Genomic DNA, 14,471 nt, shown 5'->3' on the forward strand with positions numbered 1-14,471 from the left:
CAAACGCCATTGAACGCGATAAAATGTTAAGTGCGTTTTATGCATACATGTGTGTCGCTAAAGGGAATTATGTGTAAACGATAAAATCCTCGTGTAGGAGGAATTTACGAGGGTGCGTTGCGTTTGTTTTGCACTATCGAATGTCCTTTGGCTTTTTATATTATCATTATACCGATGTATGCACGCTGCACAGGTAATATAAATTTGTTCTGTCTTCGCGAGCGGCCATTTTCAATACATTTGAGTATACAAATCCAAACACTATAAGAAATCTAAAAGCATACCACACGGTAACAACAGTCAGCGCGGCAGTTCCGCTACCCAGCCCACTAAGCTATCTCACTACCGAGAAGCCAACTTTATCCACTCGGGTAAATGTATATTTTATTTAAATTATTGAAAACAAAACCACAACGATCAGAAATAGTAAAAATTAAATAAGCCATAACTTTGAGAACATCTGGAGGGCAATCAAAGTACGTTCGTCTTTCAGCTAGATGCCTTATCTCACTCTCATACCACATACACAATTTCTTTGGTTCAAAAAAGACACGTCATTGGCAACAGAATTGTCTAGATAATAGTTTTTAGATGGTTAACAATAATATAATCTTCTATTGATACACGAAAAAATTTATAGTTGGTTAATATCTAAAATTATGGTTAATATAACATAGGGGCACAATAAATTTATTGTTGGAATAACTAAATAAACAGTTGTTAACTTTAACATTTAGTTGGCCGAACTAAATCATATAGTTGATTAAACTAGTCTAAACGTTTAGTTGGCTGAACTATGTATTTAATTATTCCAACTGTAAATGAATTGTGTCCCTATTTTAACCACAATTTTAATTGATCCAACTATATATGTATTTTTTCCGGCTTTATAAAAATGTCCAGAACGGTCAAAACAAAATTCTTTATCCAATTTACTAGCGTTAACACAAAAAATGCGTTTTGTCTTATCTTTGTGAGTAATATTGTGATTTTACTATTTGTCGCACAAAAATGTGGATACTTTTTGGAACATTTTTTCCATGAAAATAATTAAATTTGATAAACATGAACATAGCCGGTTGTAGCAGTCGATCCTTCAATTGTCCATTCGCTAGACTATTTTGGCTACTTTCAGTCTCGGTTTTGTGTACTATAATAATAATATTATCTTATATTTACCAAGGCAAATGTGTTTATTGATAATATTACTCCAAACTATATGACAATAATATGTTCTGTATGCGACTACCGTCGTTTTATCTCGATCGTAGTACTCCCAAGTAATTTAGACCCTATGATATTGCACGAGTATATGCATTTTGCCACGGCGGCGCAAGTTTGATTTTATGTACCCCTGTATACTATGTTGTACGGTCGTTTGTGAAACTTTCGCTTTATTCGGATGCGCCGACCAGGAACCTGCCGTAGAACTTTGCGCTGGGCGACTTATATAATATAGCTTTTAAAATTCGTTACATATACCGTGTGTGTACAGTTATTGCCACTGTATACCGTTATGCCAGTTAAACTCTCTCGCCCTATCCCAGCCGGACTTGTCGGTACACACACACACACACACAAAGCACATATGGTCGGCGGAGACGATAAAAAATGACGACCTCCCGTTTGCTCTGGATCCTGGAATATACGGGAACGGAGTCCTGGTCCAGGGGAATGCTCGTGTCGACACGTCGTCGGAATGTCTGTTGGGAGTTTTCATTAAAACGACTCCGGAGAGAGAATATAAAAGGGCCGACACAACTGCTGTTGCTCCTCGCTGCTGTGGTGGTACACATAATATAACAACGTCGTTGCAAGCCAATTTTCGTAAACGTTTTGTCGTTTGTTTTTAAGTCGCCACCGGTTTTTATTAACTTCCAACAACAACAGCCGTACTTACATTATTATTATTATTATTGCCATTATGTACACGCTGCATAGTACCTTTTTATAATAGTCAAAAGCCGTTGTCTTTTGTCGCTTGTTTTAATCTCAAGTGCGCCTAAAATATAATATAATTAACCGTGCGCCGGTTTTTATACTGTTGATAAACTTTTACAACGTCTTAAACACACCGTGTTATGGCGCCGTTCGTTCAACGGACACTACAAGGCGGCACAAGCACAGTTCATAATAATTATTAGCCTCAAGCGATGTTGCTATATTCGCAAAAACAATTACACAAATAATCATCAGCCATTTATTCATATTTGACTATGTTAATTGTATATTATGGTGTTTAATAGTAATTTATCAACTACTGGTGTTTTATAAATTACCGGCTATTGGTACTAACTGAATATGTCTGGAAGTATAGGTATACTTTAAAGTTAAAATAATAATAATAACCTTTGCTCATAACGGTTTCGTTCAAATTAAATTATTTGGAAACTTAGCCGGCTGGAATATAAATATTTTAATATAGCTTAGCGTTACTTAATATAATAACAAGTAATACATATTTATTAAGTAGAGGATATATTGTTACTGTTGTTATGTAGCACATCATGTAAATGTACATAACAATAAGTACACTTACAATTCACAACACGGAATGTAGCAATGATGTAGTACTTTTTTTTTAAAAAGCGTACACTCGTTTTTCTTAGTTAATTGGCATTTATGAACAATAAAACTGAAGTTCGTTGAGATAAAAATCTGTTAGGTGTGTTTATTTGTAAAAAAAAAAACATACTACGAGAGCAAGTGTGCCTATATGGAAACTAAAAAAACCGTTGAAACGTAGAAGAATAACCTACCCGAAATAAAAATATTTGAGTTGACTAAACGTTAGTTTATAAAGAATAATCAAAAAGTATTCGTTATATTTTAATATAAGTGGTTTAAGCCGAACAGCTATTAAACTAAGACCTGAAGACTCAATGCAAAACAATGTTTTACATCAATAATTGGGTACTCACATGTTATGGCACTTATGTGGGATCAAACTATTCTGATGTGCAACTATATTAGCAATATATATATTTTTAACTATACTATTATTTTCAAAAACCAAAACTTTCGATTTTATTGTTGTAAGTTTATTTTTCATTAATTGAATAATTATCTCAGTATAAAATTTAAAAAAATGCATATTATTGTATTCTGACTGCTGTTGTCTCTCCAACATTTATAACAAATGCCATGATGATATTGTATTATATAATACACTTACATTTTCTTTTACCCTAAAAATATAATAACAAGATCACGGGTACTCGTCGCTTCTTGAGTTCTATCTGAGTAGCGCTGTTTGTTAAACGGTCATAATATGATCGTCATTATCATGAAACTAAACAAACTGTTTTCGCGTTTTTGCTTTTATATTCCAAAGGCCATTGCCGCCGCACTTTTGGTGTAATATTACGGCAACAGTAAAATCGGTTACACGCTATATAGAAGTTATACGGCTGTTCACCAAGACGGCGTGCGCGTGGAAAGACCCGGAAAACGTATCGATTTTCACTGTAAGTACACTGGGTGTGTGTGTGTGTGTGTGGGAGAATTTTCCCACAAAGGGGAAGTGTGGGAGGATAGTGGAAAGTGTAAAAGGGCAGAGGGCGTGAGGGGAGTATAGCCTGCGCACGGTTTTCCGGGCAGCCGCCCCGAACGGATACTTACATATATATATTTATAGTTACTATACTTAAGAGAGGGCGGACAGTGTGGACTTCTTGTAAGGAGCCGGCGGCGGCAAAGAGACGGGCGAGCGACGGCCGCCAAGAGAGAACTTCATCTTGTGCCAGAGGAGCGACCCGACCCGTCGTATCACACATCATTGCGCACCCGGGGGATTTAGGTGGTGTGCCCGCTGTGTTATCTTAATGCGTTTCCGAAAAGCTTTTCGCCCCATTCCCACTCACTTGCCGCCCGTCCCGCCCCTTTGACCTCTCCGCCGAAGGGATGTAATTGCGCTCCCCCCCCCACCACCCCCGACAACGCCTCCCAACCCTTTTATCTCTCCGGCAACGCTTATTTGCGATGCCCGCTCCGTCGTCCGTGACGTTAATAGCTAAATATATACATTACAGTAGAGGTATCCAAGAATGTACCTCCTGTACAGCGCTGTTAGGCCCGCCTCGTCGTCCTTACTCATGGCTCGAGTCTGAAATAACCGTACGATAAATTTCTAAACTAAACAAATAGTCGGACCAACTAAGTAGCTAATTAGTTGGCCGTACTAAATGTAGATATATAGTTGCTTAGCCAAAATATTCATTTAGTTATTCCAACTAGAAGTTATTATTGTGTCCCATAATTTTAGTTGGACTTGACTAAGTATTTTGTTGCTGTGCATCTGTAAGTACAGTACTAAATCTCAAGGCAGGCGTGCGCAATAGTCAAGGTAAACGTTTTGCAGAGCCGTGTGCGCTATGGTGAAATAATGACCGGTTATTTTGAAATTCTTAAGTTGTAAGGAGCTGTTCTATATTATTCGATTTGATAGCCGTTTTCACGGCAATGAAAATAACGGCTGTTGCTTATCGAAATCGCCCAATCGGATCGTTCAATATCATCGAATTCTCACGGAGTTCCTTTTATCAAAAAAAAAAAAAATCCTTATTCTAAGCAGCCGACATAGATGATTTTTCTTTATAACGCGCGCCGTTAATATTGTCTGATAACGCGGCGCTCTGGGAAAATCTCCATATAAACGAGATCGCTCAAATGACATTTTCTAATGCGCCATTTTTATAGCCCAAAGTTAAACGACTCGTAAAATAAGCTCGAGGCCATTGTGTCTGTGTGTGTGTTAAAGTTTTCCTTATATATAAGATTACATGATGCATATATATATATATATATATTTACATTACACTAAAGGCCGACTTTATGAACCACTCTCTCATGTCTTATGGTACTGCGGCGATATCGAACCAATCGATATAAAGGCACTTCGGTGTAACTATGTATTTTCCTCTCGCATTAAATTGGTATTTTGTGAAGTATAAAAAGCACCCTTGACGGATAACGATGCACACGATACTGAAATATGGCGTATTTGCATACAAATTAATTTCCATAAGACCAGAAAAAGTCTACTGTCAGTCTGCCAATATCGCGTTTGAGAAAGACATAACGTAACTTTTTTTTTTTATTATGGAAAATGATTTAAATAACAAAAAAAACTTTAAAAAATGTTAAGGAATACATTTTATTTTAACATGGTTTCTTAACATTATTGAAACATTAACTTGTGATCAGAATGATTTATAAACAAAATTTGGGTCACTCATTGTTATATTTAAATAAAATTAATGTCATATCAACGATATGTATCACATCTAACATTATCCTTGAAAATAGTAGTCATATGATTTCTGAAACGTTGGAAGACATGATACCGATCAAACTGAATACTTCAAAGTATATATGTGAATATGTAAAATTATGGCATTACAATACACTGTTTAAGTTTCGGTCAATTAAAAATTATATTATAAACGATAATGGTCTCTTATGTCTTAAATATAAAAACTTTTATCATTATTTTAGATACTTCTCATAAATTCTTGTTCAATCGAACGACTGTATTATATTTTATAGTACTTTACTGTATTCATATCATAACCAAAAACTCATATAGTAGTGTATGTGTTATATATAAAAAACACAACTTAAATCGATTCAACTGTTCCGGCTAAGTATACACACAAAAGCTATAGCATTGTAAAACCATAACCTGCTCAGCTCATTGGCGAAACTGAACTTAAGAATACCGAACAATAACAATTATTTCAAAATATTCAACTATAAAATCGCCATTCTCACGGGTTAATTGAAATTAGTTTATTTTAAATATCAAATTTACCGAGGTAACACACTTTTTACACACTAAATCAAACCAAAAAAATATGTACACATCTCAAATTTGAAATGAAAAACTGTGAGTACTCCCCAGTTATGTTATCAAGGGGTTTTGTACATCAATTTTGTAAACTTCTTCGCGTCGAAACATGTTGGTTTGTTGGAACGCATGAATTATTATTTCTTGTGGTCTGGACAAGACAACACTAACTATATTTAATTCCTCGACTCCAAGTGTTTTCTAACACTTTTGGTAAGGATGTTGACATATTACTGTATTTATTATCTTTAGGACGAACGGGATATCCCGTTGCGGTCATAAGAAATTAGTCACAAACGCTAAGCACATGCCTTGTCCATCCGGTTCGGGTCACGGTATTATTTCCTATATTGTTACTGTATTACGGTCTCGTTCGAGGTTAACCCATCCGGACTGATAACATTTTAGTGACCCCGTTTTTAAAAAGGGTTTATCGTTTTAAGTAAAAAATATGTTAACACGGACCGGTCATTCTAATATCAGGAATGTCGTAACTCGTATTTTGTACAAGCCAATGACGTTTAAATCGAACCTTTAAACTAAAACCAAAAATACATTTAAATATAACGTTGCGTTCGTTTGTTCATTACACAACCTATTCAGTATAAAATTACTATCTACAATTATCACCCAACGAGATACATGACGATGAGTTATTGTATGCAAAGTCGGCATAAATTGATTTATTGTATGCATTTTTTAAAAACAATTTACAGCAACGACGTTTAAAAATTCTTAACGTCATATCGTTACATTTTTATGATGTAATTATAATAATAACTTCCATGTCGTTTCATACCAAAACTACGGATATGTGGCTTCCAATATTTTTGTACACAATGTATAGGATAAAAAATCATTTATCGCTCTATTGTCATAATATATATATACATATATATAATCCGATTACCAGGCAAACGACTAAAAAAAAAAACCTAATAGGTAAATATTTCTCTAGTCTAGTCCGGATTGTCCGGTGTTTCTTATTGTTTGTGTATACACACCAACACAAAAGAAATACATTTTACTATCCGGATGTATGTTTTTCACCATACATAAATAATATATAAATGTATATCCTTGGATCTTGGGCTCTTCTTCGTCTAGCCTCGGTTGATATATTTTTATATGTGCAACGCATACATATAAGAACCACCGTCACTATTATAATAAATTACCTATATATATATATATATGTATGTATACCGCCGGCGCGGCATGTGCTCTGTAAGGAAAAATAAGTTATTCCGGCAATAAGAAACGGGGCAGTTTGTTTTAACGGCCGCCGAGCGCAGTTTTCTCCGGTTTATCCCCGTCTGAATACAAATGGCCAAGGATATACACCCAAAGAGAGTTTCCTCGGTGCTTTCCCTTCCCCACTCACCCGTCGTTCCCCGTTCGCCTTACAGCTCTTCCCGAGGGTTATTTCGCGTTCCTCCTCTCTCTCTCTCTCTCCCGCTGCCGTTTTCTTATCTCCATTTACTTTGCTATTTTTTTACATTATTTTCTTTTCCGAATTTTTCCGTCTCCTCGCAGGGGCCTTATATATATATACATATATATTCCTTGCTCGAGCGCCGCCCGTTGTTTTTTTTTTTTTTTGTCCGCCGGGGTTTGTGTTTCATTCCTGCCACGTAACGCTTTTAAATCGCCCGGCGGAATCCAATTCCTGAATCGAGCAAAATATATATAAAAAGGGCCCAACGACTTTGGCGGGGCGCAGGGAAGACCCGCTATAGCGCGTTTTATCCGCGTCTACGTACAATATAAAGGCTGAAAATAAACGATAAAAATAATTCACGTATTTCTTAGCGGCCTTGTTTCCGGCTAAACCTATATATATATATAATATATATATATATATATATATACCAGTGGAAATTGCGCGTTATACCTACCTACCCGGATCGGCCGGATCCCACGCGTTTTTCCAAACAAAAAGCCGAAGGGAAAAAAACGTGCAATTATTTTTAGTTATTTTTCTCCTTTTCTTATATTCCTTTATACCTATACGGGAAAAACCCATTCCGATCAAATGGTCCGATACGCGTTTCGTTAGAAATTATATACACATATACACTTAGGTAGGTGTGCGGCGTTCCTAAGTCTGGCTAAAAACTTTAATGCGATAGTTTTCGCGCGAGCAAAGCCTGTATTGTATTATTTTTCGACGAAAAAATTACATTATAATAATATTATCTACTACTATATGGACAATGGATTGACATGTAAAACCCATAGCACACCGGCCTAATTGCATTCTATAACAAACACTACCGAACGGTGTCATCTAGGATACACTAATGTTTTTATTTTTTACATTTTCAAATCTATTATTACAAGAATGTGTCGTCTAATCTAAATTTGTCAACTATAGTAATATATTTTAGACAGTCCGCTTTTTAAGCACAGATCAAGTAAGGGTCTCGACCCAATAAAATTGCCCTAAGGGTCTGACTCGCAGTTACTTCCTAACAAACACATACTCTTTTCAGCTACTGACAACTTAAATTTTTCAATAACTTTTACAACTAATAGTGGAGAGTATTTCTCTCTTGTAAAATACGTAATGAGTCATTAACATTACTAATGACTAATTTTAGGTAAAACTACCAAGCTTGCTCAGAACCTGCTGATACAATGTAAAATGTAAGTATATAAATCCCACAACAAGAGTGTATCTGAGAATTTTGAGAGCTTCAAGAGAAAAATATCTGTGCCCGACCTGCTGTTTTGACCTTATCTCTCGGTCGCCACGGCAAGCATACACATGTAATGGCCATGAAGCGAAATTCGGTTTTCTTAACCTTATAATTGGGCAATTAAAATAGACCGTTAAATTTCACTGCCAGCGTCGCACCGTGGCGAATTGTCCGCGCAAGCATATGTTCGCAGGCATAAATAAACATACCTAACACAGTTTAAGGCGCAACTATTGTAATATGTAGAGCTGTAAAAAGTCTTTTTAAGATACTCGAAGCCAAAGTGTGCTAAGAAGTAATGGGTACCTAACGCGTTGTGATCTTTTTTTTTTTTAAACAAGACTATCCCACGCAGTTGCCACTCCCGAGCACCGTTAACAGATAACTACCGGTAATTAAACAATCAGAAAGCAAATTAATTCGAGATTAAAGAATCGATAGCATAGTGTGCGTATACAAATACACCATAAGGTAATTCTCTATAATTTAACAGAAAAGGTGTTCGAAAATGTATAAATGTCGAATATCACCAGTTGAGTCCTAAATGAACATCAATGGACTATCCACTGAGATATGCAATAGATCTTGATTATAAATTTATTTTCTAAAAAACATTTCAATGGATTTAGATTATTGGATAATTTAGTTTACAAATAAGCCATATAATATAATTTATAAGCCTTTGACGAGTTGCAAGCCAAACCAAAGATTTTACTTAAATAATCCATCCAAATTATTATAACAAAAACCACAAGTTTTTATTGTGTTAATATTTTTAAACGTAGGTACTTCCTATTCTTTTTTGTAAGCAGTCGGTTAAAGTATAAAATAATATTCGCAGTAATCACTATAATATAAATGCTGGTTGCAGAGTCGGTAAAATTCGTATAAAATGTCATTAAAAACCAGATGTTGGTTGGCTATCATAATTTCTTATTATGACAAAAAAGAAAACGTAGTTAGCCGCCGTAAAGCTGCATTATGGCAGTGTCGCAGAAATGAAAATATTACACGATCATTTTAAATAAAAAACACCACGGCGCTTTTTTGCGTTACGAACAAAGCACTTAATTTTACAAACAAGCATTTGTTAGTCGAAACAAAAAGCGTCGTACATTCGTTTAACATTAAATCTTTAATGTAAGCACCGAATAACTTTGTCCCGGTCGGTCGCCCTTATGCCATGCAGCTCACTTACTTACAGGAGAAATATGCCGTTAGCACCCTTTTTTTTTTAATATTGTACATTTCCCTCGTCATTACAACATGCTACCGTAAAAAATAAGATGATTATAAATCAAAATTATATACAACGCGCACAACAGTTGTACATAAACTTTTGGCCGTAATAATATTGTACTGTTTGTACTTAGCAGTCATTTAAAAAAAAATAAACATTTTTAAACCGTGTATTAGATTTATTTTACTGTTTTCTTAAATCCATAAGCAATAAAATAACAGTTCATAAAACTTTAAGATGACGTTCAATGCTCGAATACAAATTATAGCCGATTAAATGTCAACTTAACAGCTACATAATAAATACCTAAATCCATAAAACTCTCACGTTTCGTTATTGTTACTGTGAACGATTGCCGTTTCAGAATTCAATGCTTATAGACTGTAAAAACAAAATGCTACAATCAAGTAGAAAGTCGCATACTTGTTTATTCGGCGGTATTCTAAGAGTGGTACAGTTTATATTAAGTCATGACTAATTCTAGAACTTAAACAACATAACTCAGAAATATAGTAATACTGTATGAGGCAAGTGTATTTTCTTCTCATAATAGCATACATTTATAAATTGTACAGGAATATTATTTGTAGCTCTTCAATGGTAATATTTAATAAAAAAATATAATTTATCAAGATAAATATTAAGCTAATATTAACTATGCAACATATTAACACAATTATAATATTTTAGAATTAATTTTAATTTTATAAAAATATTTTAAAGTTACGTTTTTTGGTAGGAAATAATACATTTAAAAAAAAGCAAACGTTTAAAAATATTTCCAAACACTATAAAACAATAATTGTAAAATAATTATATATTTTTTAATATTTGTGTTATTAATATTTTCAAGTATACTGACAAAATACGATATTAAAATATGTTTACAACTATTCTAAATAAATTCTTATAGCTATAAAATGTATTTTTGCTCTGTGGGTATGATAATACTTTTTAAATGTTTCCAAAATTAAAAAAATGTCCTACCCTATATGGTGTAATGTTTGTAGGTGGTAAATAAAAAACATTACACGTCTGTTTAAAAATTAACTTGCTTCTACGCTTACTAAATAACAGCTGTCCTCTCAAGAATGGATTATACTATTTGTTGGATATTTTTTTATTTCAATCTAAAGGTAACTGTAAGTTTTTATACACATTATCTACCTGTATAAATAAATGCCACGTGCGCGCGGCAGACAAGTATAATATTGTAAGTAATGAAAAGAAACCATAAAATCGCAGTAAAATAAACGTTTTTGGAGATACGGTAGCTCATGTACGATAATAAACGTACATAATAATAATAGTAATGAGTAGTAAAAGTCACGCGTGGTGCCCTATTTGTATACTGCTTTATCAGCTATGGGTACAATCATATTATTATTATTATTATTATTATTATTATTAGGACGGTACTCAGCTCGTTTACACGCGTTAACACGGCCGTCGGTGTAGCCTATGATATTTACCTTACCGGCATCGATTTCAAATCTGTTATTATTATGATGATGATCTTTTTTTTTTTGTTAAAAATATCCGTATGGGGTGAAAACGACCCTTTTATGGGAAACACTAGTTTCGAACATAACGACGAGTGTACTACACACATAATGTACGATTTTATTTCTTTTTGCTTTATTATTTACCGGAGAAACCTGTCCTTCGTCACACGATCCCTTCACGAGGGAACAGACGCGTATCATATAATGTGTATAGGTGAACATTTTTTTTTCTCATGTGTGTAACGATTTTTAATTCGACCAGAGACGGTAATAAACATGTCCACACACGCCGTTTAGAACTCGATTAAAAAACGCTGGGACACGGTGTACACATATCATATTATTATAAGGGGAGAGGCGGTATAACGTCCCGGTACGGATGACATCAAAGGCGAAGGAAAACCCGCTGGAAGATACCGTCCCACAGACAGAGGCGGGGAGAGAGAGATGAGTAAAGATCAGCAAACCGAGGAGGTGGTGTATAATATTTGTATTATAATAGCGCAATATACGGTATATACATATATTGCCTTTACTGTAAATTTAAAGCACAACAACAAACCGTATTCTAGCCGCACCGAGTCTTTATTAAAATCCCTTTTAAATTATTGCCCCCTCCCCCCGGGCGGGAATCCCTGGAACGGCCTCTATATATTCACAATCTAATAAATATCAGGAACACATTGCGCGTTCACGGGCCGACGATTAAAATGGCCATATGTAAAGGAATGTATATATATATATATATATATATGATCTTGTCCTTGCACCACCCTCCATAGCCTTTCCTACCGGTCCCATTTGAGTTATGTCTTAATTCTCAGGTAGACTCTCCTGTTCCTGTCCCCTCTGCTGCTACATATTATGTACATATATATATACCTACGCCTCGTCTTCGAAGCCATTGTTATCCAGTAGCATTAATCACCAGCGCCACCACCAGTCGCTGTCGGGTTGGCGGCCATGTTGGATGTACCTACCTCGCTCGTGTGTGACCTATACGATTTAATAATAGTTAAATATATATATATACATTTACATATAGGGTCGGTATTATTATTATTATGCTATGCAGAAGGGGCATCTCGTCTTGAGAGTGAGTTATAAAAGTCACCAGGTACAACGTATAATGAGCCCATTAAAAACGGTCCGACAATAAAACCGAGTCGTTAGAAATGATGGCACGCAATGGGTTGTAAACTGCCGCACATACTATAAGAGTGTACAGATATATATATATATATATATATATATACTGTATGATATATATTTTTCATAGGTACAATACACCATTATGTATACAAGTAACGTACAACCCGAAACGATCGTAAAGCACGTCTTAATGGCCGGTTATTGCTAATTAATTCGGCGATTATTGTTGTTTGTTTTGCTGCGTTCGGTGTATATATAATAATAATCATAATGGTAATAACGACAAAATAAAAATGTATACCTACATACATAAACGCACGACAATGACGTCGTTAAGTTTGACCGGAATGATGACATTTATTTTGTTTTATATATTTTAATATACATATATATATATTGTATGTATAATAGGTGAGCACTATGTGTACACGCTTTGCTGCAAGAGAAACGCGACATCGTGAAAAATATTATTACCCATTTCACAGCACGCTCCGCTTTTTTTCTTATATCCAACTGTTAAGAATTCTCTCATTTACCACCGATAGGTTACACTTAATAAATGTCTTAACAAATCGTACATAAACGCATAATATTAAAAATACCGATTTCTTCTTAAAAGACTTATAAAGCGTACGAACAAATTTGACTATAATTTAATTTTCTTAAAAACTGACGAGTACGGCCACTATTTAGTTACAGCTTGTCATAGAGCTATGTTATATCCTAGTACGTCTTGATGCTAATACATTACATTATATGGCTCCTTTTTAAAAATGTTTACTTGTCATCCAAGACAATTGTAAACGTTGTACCGAAGGTTAATATAATATTTCTCTTGTTTGCACATAATAATATATCTAGTAAAAATCTATCGTAGGAAGACCTGACTAAATCGGTTTCTTGAATACATTCATGTAGTGTCGCATATCTATAAAATACATGACACGAAAGAATCCACTGGCTTTCAACCAAGATCATTAATATGCAGTATCCGAAAAATAATGTGTCCTATGTAGATGTGAGAAAACCACAAACTACCAAGTATCAAAAGAATTCGTTTTTATAAACAATATATAATAAAAACAACAATACTACCGGAATTCCTCATTGCTGTCTACAATAATATATTATAATACAATATAGTATCAAATTTCCATATTATGATATTTCACAAAACAATTTTACTTTTTAGCTATTTTTTTAATGCTCTTAATAATTATCCAAAATTTTGGATAATTCGAAATATAAGAGTGAAAATATTATTATTGTGCTGGTTTCACATGGAATAAATCAATGTGTAAAATATAATACCGTTTCATTGATCATCTTCTTTTTTGTATCTTGTAGGTATAAATACATCGGCAACATATATTACACAAGTTTGCGTTAATAACAACAACATGTCACAAAATTGAAAATAAGTACAAACAGAAACGTATATTAAGGAAAATATTCAAAAGAAAAGGTTTGTCAATACAAACCGTTGAAATTAAAAAAATGTTTATGTAGTTATGTTTTTTACTTAAACATGATACAAATATTTTTTATTTTATGTTTTGTTATACAAACTATGTTTCAGCTTGTATGTAAAACGATAATTATTTAATATTATAATAACTAATAAAAACTATAAAAAACAGTTTATATTTTGTTAATGTTTTTATTTTGTTTTGTATACACATAATGTTTACGAGTATTATAAAATATGTTTTCTGTGCTGAGTAAGTATTATTCATTACCGCCTTTTGTACTCACAAGTCACAAAGAACTCTTGGGTAGTAAAACTATAATATTTTTTCCCTATTTACTTGTAATATAGAAAATACTTGAGCAACACTCGTGGTTATGTATTATGAAACAAGAGTATTATTTTTGTGGTTAAGGTGTATTTAATATTTATATATTTTATTATTTTATACTTGAAATATACTTTGATGGCCACAAAAAAAAAAAGTTGTATCAAAACAAAACACTATACTGGCAAAATGTTAATAAGATATGAGCCAAGCCGTAGAAACATAATT

General features: G+C 33.9%; 1 long non-coding RNA gene across 1 annotated transcript in view; it reads left to right on the top strand.

Moving 5' to 3' along the window:
- LOC126841000 (uncharacterized) overlaps window positions 1–13,973 on the top strand; it is a 58,475-nt gene extending 44,502 nt beyond the window's left edge. The window contains exon 3 of the long non-coding RNA XR_007686129.1: window positions 13,795–13,973. This is a non-coding gene — a long non-coding RNA (uncharacterized LOC126841000). The remainder of the gene's footprint in view (window positions 1–13,794) is intronic.
- The last annotated feature ends 498 nt before the right edge of the window (window positions 13,974–14,471 follow it).

Source organism: Adelges cooleyi, unplaced genomic scaffold (genome assembly GCF_023614345.1).
Source record: "Adelges cooleyi isolate 19-005CV unplaced genomic scaffold, UGA_ACOO_1.1 ACOO_flye_CR_arks_rails_tigmint_CR_PRNA_376, whole genome shotgun sequence".
NCBI lineage: Eukaryota > Metazoa > Arthropoda > Insecta > Hemiptera > Adelgidae > Adelges > Adelges cooleyi.